The sequence below is a fragment of the Condylura cristata genome, unplaced genomic scaffold, assembly GCF_000260355.1.
Source record: "Condylura cristata isolate star-nosed mole 26May11 unplaced genomic scaffold, ConCri1.0 scaffold00001, whole genome shotgun sequence".
NCBI lineage: Eukaryota > Metazoa > Chordata > Mammalia > Eulipotyphla > Talpidae > Condylura > Condylura cristata.
The window spans coordinates 87,247,784-87,254,988 of record NW_004567102.1 but is presented as its reverse complement, the minus strand read 5'-3'; positions in this window follow the sequence as shown (position 1 = coordinate 87,254,988).

Sequence of the window (7,205 nt, the reverse complement as noted above, 5' to 3'; positions counted from 1 at the left end):
GAGCAGGGTGAAGCCGGGGTTCAGGCTCCCACACCCCACCGCACCGAGCAGGGTGAAGCCGGGGTTCAGGCTCCCACACCCCACCGCATGGAGCAGGGTGATGCTGGGTGTTGCAAACCCACCGAGGGGTGCGCTGACCGCTAAGCTCACCTGTCACCAGAATGTAGGAGACTCGGAGATGGGAGAAAACAAAGCAGGAGCCTGGGGTCTGGGGTCTGGAGTCCGGAGTCTGTTTTTTAGAATTGCCCATGGGTCTACATAGGGTCTGTAGGTGCAGGGGAAAACAGGAAATGTGCCCACGGGCGCAGGGGGTGGGGTGCATGTTTGTACGGGGCTTGGGGCTTCTTGGAGCTTCTACTTGAAACAAAGCAGTGGGCTGCAGCTGTTTGCAGGACAGAGCGCACAGTGCTCTGCTGGCTTGCCTGTTGGCCTCACTGGGGAGTGTGCTCACCATGCACAACATCAGCCAGGCCGGACAGGTGCACTTGAGGTCCTGCAGAGTTAACCACAGCCGGGGTTCAGGCTCCCTGGGAACAAAGGGCGAAGAGCTGCTGCTGCTGACCGAGAGCCCCGTCCCCACGCCTTCTGCGTGTTCTCATCACCAGTGATGGATAACGACTTTGAAGGACCCCATTTCTGCCGGGGACCAGCTCTCCAGTTATTAGCATGACAACTACCTGTTGAGATGCTTTGTAAGCCGGTCACTGTCTCCTCATCCACCCGCCCCGCAAGGTTGGGGATCCATGAGTGGAAAACTCAGTCTGGAGATTTTAAAGGAAGAGAAAGCTCACTGAAGAAGAGCATCACAGTTGTCACTGGAAATTTACTTCTGAATTCTGCGCTGCTGGTGCTAAGCCAGTGTCTGCGGGCAAGCATCGCTCACTGAGTGACTGAGTGAGAAAAAGTCATCACGTTAACTCCCAATGAGACAAGTGCTAACAAACAGCTCCAAGCACGTCTGGTTCTGTGCCAGCGTGGCCGCCAGCGCTCTGCCCTCCCAAGGCCCTGCCTGGCCCCCACCGGCTCCCCGCGTCCCCGTGAGCTGTCCAGAAAGCACCACCCCGAGCGGGGGCGCCCGGTGTCTTGGCACAAAGGAGACTCAGGCGCGCGAGCTGGGCGCCTGTGCACGCTCGGGTGAGCCCCCGGGCGGAGAAGCCCACAGCTGCCCTCTGCAGCGCGCCGGGACCGGAGCACTTTGACCGAGGCGGACTCACCAGCGTCTCGCTGTGGGGCCGCCACCCTGGCTTTCTCCCGGCACCCAGGCTGGCCCGGGAGGCCGTTGCTGTGTGCGGCCTTCACGCCCCCACCCACGGCACCCCGCTGCCCCGCTGGCGCCTCTCCGGGGCCGGGCAAGCAGCCAGGGAGCGGGGCCTGAGCGCCTCGTCCGCCGGGGTCCATGCCCAGCTCCCGGCTGTCTGCGCAGAGGCTCCGGCCAGCTCCAGACATGCCACAGGGAGCCCTGACTTTACACCGCCTGTCAGTTGTCACGACGCGGCGCCCTTGGTGACCCCTGCAGAGTCTGGTGTCTTCCGAGGTCTGTCTGAGAACGACACGCGTGTGCTCACTGGGGGGTACCTGCGTGGGGGCGCCTGGTAGGCCCGGTCTCCACGCCTGTCTTGCTGCAAGGGACAGAGGATGCTCTAACCAAGCCAAGTGGGCTCAGCCTAATGAGAGCTGGAGCGGACACGGAGGCAGGTCAGGGCTGCGTTCCTCTCTCGGCCTCCACCGTCCCGCTGACCGGCTGCCCTGCTACACGGCCTTCTCCGTTGTGGTCTCAGAGTGCTGGGCCCTGGTGCTCGCTCACTGCATCCTTTCAGCTGCTGCCCCTGCCTTGGCCAGCTCACATTCCCAGTAGATACCACAGTGGCGGCCCAGGCTGGCTCTCGGCCCCAGGCACCTCGGCGTGGGCCTGCTGACCTTGGGGTGGCGCCCAGGGCTGGCCAAATCAGCCAGGGCTTCAGGGGCCGGGGTGGGAGGGGCGTGTCGCGGCATGGACGGGGCGCATCCGGCCGGCGGGGACGCTGGGTGGGCAGCTCCCCTCTGAGAGGTGCTCATCACAGTGCCGGAGGTTTGTTCAGCCCAGTGCAGAAAGATCTCCTGTGCTAATCCTCTAAGAACTATCTAGAACTTAGGTATGACTGGAGAGAGTGCAGAGAGGAGAGGGGTAAGGAACACAGGCAAGTAGACTCCACTTGGGTCATAAATGAATCGAACGCTTCCTAGATGCCTGGCTGTGGCATAGGCTTTTCGTGTGCAGGGTTTCTTCTAACCCCGAAAACAAGGGCCAGTGAACCATTTTCACCCATAGGGCCTGAGGCCCGAGGACATTACCTATGTCCCTTTGTGACCCGGGGTCACAGTCAGCTAATGGTGCAGTCATGTATATTTGACTCCAGAATTCCAGCTATTTAAAACACACAGATAAAGAGTTAACTATTAACCTCAGTCATCTACCTGCTAAAAAGTTCTAAACAACGACCATTTCCCTGCAGACCATTTCCCTGCAAAGCTCTGCTTGTGGCTGGACCTTACCCACACGAATATGAATGAGCAATAATTCAAAGGTGATTGACAGCACTATAACATCAATAAAAATCCACTGGCTTCCAGCAATGTGTAATTTATAACTTGGAAAAGCACCAAGTCCTTAAAATACTTCCTTTAAACCTACCACCCAAACATTTCTTGTCAATACCCACAGCATTCAAGCTGGCAACTCTAGGCCATCTGCTACCATAATTCCTTTCCCCTATGGCTTCCAAACAGAGCTTAAGGAAATAAAGATATTGAGCCAACTGCACCTTATCTCAAAGTTTATAGCTTCATTTCATTAAAGCGCGGCATCACCGTAATCAATAATATCTAAACATGGCAGAAAGTGCTGCAAGAAGTAAAATATTCCTGAGACTCAGACCCAGTCCTTCCAGCTGTGGGGCGGAGTGAATGCGGACAGAAGCCCGTGCCCAGAGCCGCCTGCATCCGGACCCAGAGTGCGCGCACTGGGGTGTGCCAGCCTCCGCTTGGCACACTGTGATTACTTTCAGTTTTTGTACTTGGGACTGTGGTGCTTTACTTGAAGTATATCGAAACTGGGTGCAAACATGGATTTTCCCAGCAATGCTTCTGATGGTGAGTGCAGATGTTTTAAACACGGGGAGCAGGACCCGAGCCCAACCGCATAGTGGGGGATCAAAGAGGGACAGAGTCCTGGGAGCTGAGCAGAGAAGGCCCTGGAGCAGCGAAGCTGCAGCGGCGAGGCATCTGTCGGGACAGGAGACAGGAGCCAGCCTTTCAGTCCAGAGAAATGGGGGAACAGCCAGGCCCCAGGGGCCTGGGGCAGCGGCTGAACCCCAAACAGGGGAGGTGCAGCTTCCGCCCTCTTCTGGGTTTCACATGAGCCCTAGAGCCGCCAAATTTGACTGATACCAGGTGAACAGACATCTATATTCTGGTTAGAATTGGACTTTCACTGAGTCAACCCCTCGGCCCTGCCCGTTACGATTCTGGGAGTGCCTCTGGCGACCTAAACATGAGAGAACTCACAGGCAAGATGGAAAAGAAGGTCAGAGCAGTCACATGGTCAGCTGCTAGCCCTGAGATTGCGAGGCCAGTCCTGCTGGGCCTCCCGACAAAAGCCCCATTCTCTCCCACGCCACCCTCCCTGCCACCAACCTTGGAGACCTCAGTCTTGGCTGGGGGTTAGTTAATTGTGAGGCCGATTCACATTACTTGGAACAAAATTGTGCTTTGGAAATAATGTCAGAAAATACCTCCAGGGAGCCCTTGCAGTGGCCGGGGCTGGGGTGCTTGGGCTGGCAGCACGCCTTTCCCCGGTTCCCAGGGTGCTGACTGGTGTTCCCACCCTGGAGAAGCAGAGATCTGGCTTCCAGCAAGCTAGCAAAGGCAGTCAGCAGGTGATGGCAGCTGCACGTGTATTTGGAAACTGCTGGTAGGTTCCAGGGCGCCTCCACGCACAGCTTTAATATACTATGTGTTACAAAAAAGTCTGACATTAGAACAAACCACATCTCTGATCCAAACAAGAGCTCACTAGACAGAGCGATGAGCAGCCACTTGCAGGACTAGCTCGACGTCACCCCATGCGGCGAGCCCCAGGCGGCTGCACCTGTACGGCCTGCCTAGCACCAAGGACTAGAAACCACACATATAACCGCTCACCACACCCACGGCTGCCCGGCACATGCGTGACCACCAGCCAGTGGATGACCCCACCACATGCACGGCTACTTATCACGGCGAGACTGGTTATCCCATGCCTTAACTAGCTGTGACATGCCTGACTGGCTTCTCAACACAGCATGCAAGGCTTGTGTGCCACAACTTCTAAAATAGCTTTTGAGGCCCTCCCTGGTGGTGCAAGGGGTTAAAGTGCAGCACTGTGAAACTAGCTGCAGGGTGAAGCAGTTCACTCCCCAGCCAGAGGGTGACCCACAGGGCACAGCAGACCCCTCCTGTCTCCCCAGAGCTCCCCTCAGCAGTGTACTTCATTGATCTGCCTGTCCTGCTCCCCACTCTCTCTGGTGAAGCCTCTCACCCCCTGAACCTCTGGCCTGTACCCCAGTTCTTATATGCATCAATAAACAAATCTTTTTAAAAAGTAGTTGTTTCAGTAACATGTTTCTTTTTTTTTTTTTTTAAGATTTTTATTTATTCATACAGAACTGGGGTACAGGCCAGAGATGCGGAGGGTGAGAAGATTCACCAGGGACAGAGTGGGGAGCAGAACAGGCAGATTGACGAAGTCCACTGCTGAGGGGAGCAGCGGGCGGGTCAGGAGAGGTCTGCTAGACCCTGTGGTCACCTCTGGGGCAGGCGGGGATCGAACTCATGTGGAAGTGGCTTTTGCTTCTTAGTGCTGTGCTGTAACCCGCTGCGTCCCCAGGGAGGGCCCAGTAACATGTTTCTTTAATCACCAGATGACAGCACGGTAATGCAAGGGGCAGCTCTGAGGGCCTCAGGCCCGGCAGGAAAGCACTCCTGCGTCTCCCTGTGAGGGTGTCCGTCCTTCCAAACGTTCTCAAAAGCGGTCTGGAAGAGCACACGGGACTGTGGTGCTGGCATAGGGGTGAAGTGGAGGTGGGAAGTCTACCGGGATTGCAAGTGAGATGAAAAAATATACAAAATGAAGACTAATGTTTAAAAGATACGAAAGAAAGAAAAGCAATGTGCCTCCCATTGTCGCGCAAGGTCTGTGAGCTGACGGCTCCCGCTGCTGGTGGCTGTGAGGACTGAGCCTCCGATGGGGACCGAGACGCCATCATCGATGCTCGTTACACTAATAACATTTGGGAGCTGAAGTGCCCAACAGCGGGCACGTGCAGCGCTCACAGCGTAAGACTCTGCAGCCGATCGCTCAGCACTCCCAGTGCCCGGGAACGGGTGACTCAGCAGCCAGCTTGCCCATGAAGGATAATGTGGGCGCGCGAGCTGGTCTCGGGGGTCAGGGAACATGTGTGGAATCGAGAACCACGGAGGTGGGCTCCTGGGCTTTTCTTGTTCTGTGTTATCTTTGTTATCAAGCCCCAAAGTTTCCACATTGAACATACGGCTCTACGTTAAGGAGCCCTTTTGAAAAAGGTGATCATGCAAGAATAAAAATTTCAGGCTCCCACTGCCCTGACTGTGGCTGGCGCGGTCAGCCCACCAGAGGGCCTCGGCGACGCGGGGACTGGCGTGGCAGGATCTGGGGGGCACCTGTCCCGACTCCCAAGTACACTCCTGCAGCCGGGAGGCCGGGGCGGGCCGGGGCCCCACGTCCCATATCACACGCAGGTGCAGCGAGGGCAGGACCCGGATGGAGCCCAGTTCCCTCGGGGAGGGCTCAGCGGTGCCCTTCACTGGAAAGCTGCAGCGTGGCTGTGGTTCAGCACAAATAACCCCAGAAGACAAACTGAAACTGAGTGGCTGACTCTTGATGACCGGGCCGGACTGCTTGCTGCCTGCGAAGCCCAGAAATGACCCTGGAGGGGGAGCACGGTGCACCATGGGAACAAGACAGAGTTTTGAATAATATGTACCTGTGTGCACACGTGTTGCTGGGGTGGCAGGTATCGGAGCCTCGCCCTCCTGCCCCTCTCCTCTCTTCCCGCCACGCGTTCTGTGCTGGGCTGCAGTGCCCATGCTTCTCCCGCCCACTTCCTGGTGACTGTGCACTATTAATGCCACTCTGTGCCACGATCCCCACTTAACAATTTCCATGGCTCTCCCCAGGTCGGTGGCAGAGCCCACGTTGGTTACCAGGGCCCCGGCCTCCTGAGCCGGCTCTCTGCCCTCTCGACGCCCTCCTCCGCTTCTCCTGCTCTCCCTTTCTGTGCCAGCAGCCAGCCTGCTTGGTGTCACCTGGTGGACCTGTGTCCGTGGTCCCGCCACTCCCTCCCGCTCCTTTGGGACAGGTGAGCTCCAAAGAGCTCATGCTTTTTGGCTCAGTTCATGTATCTGCCCTCAGGGAGGGTCACTTCCTACTGCCCCTCCAGAGCCAGAGGGTTCGGGATATTTTCAGGTTCCACCAAGCACCCAGGGCACACACTGAGCACGGCAAACTCACACTGAAGTGCAGCCACAATTCAATTTCCCTCTCCAGCCTTGATTTCTGGGAGGACGGGGAGGTCTCTCTCATGTCCGCTTGCCCAGCGCCCACCAGCGCCCTGACCTGTGATGTACAGTGAGAGGCAACACGCACAACTCTCAGGGGTGACTCTCAGCCCAGCAACTGAAAGTGGAGTAAAATAATGGGGTGTGGGTTTCCCCAAAGTGGACTTTCTAAAAGGACTCGTCGATTTCAATTTCCTGAAAGTCACCACCTGCAGAGAATACCACCTGCAGCAGCCTATTTCCAAACACAGACCCCTGCAGCTTTGTCACTGGGCTGTGGAAAGTCGCAGATCCCCTGGGCTTCATGAAGCGCCACCAGGCGCACAGCTTCCAGCCCAAGGCGTCGTCCAGCTTCTTCCTAGACTGGTGTGAGTTGCACCCCGGAAGGTGGGGGGAGGGGGCCGGATCAGGCAGAGTCGGAGACACATTCCCTGCCCATGCCAGCCCCCCAGGAAAGCACATCCTGAAGTGACAGGTCAGGCCTTCGCAGGAACGTTACATGGCGAAATACCGCTGGGGCAGTCCGCGGGCTCTGCAGGCAGAGCAGGCTCAGGAGGTGCTCGGAGAGGAAGGTGAGGCAGCGGAGTCGGCAC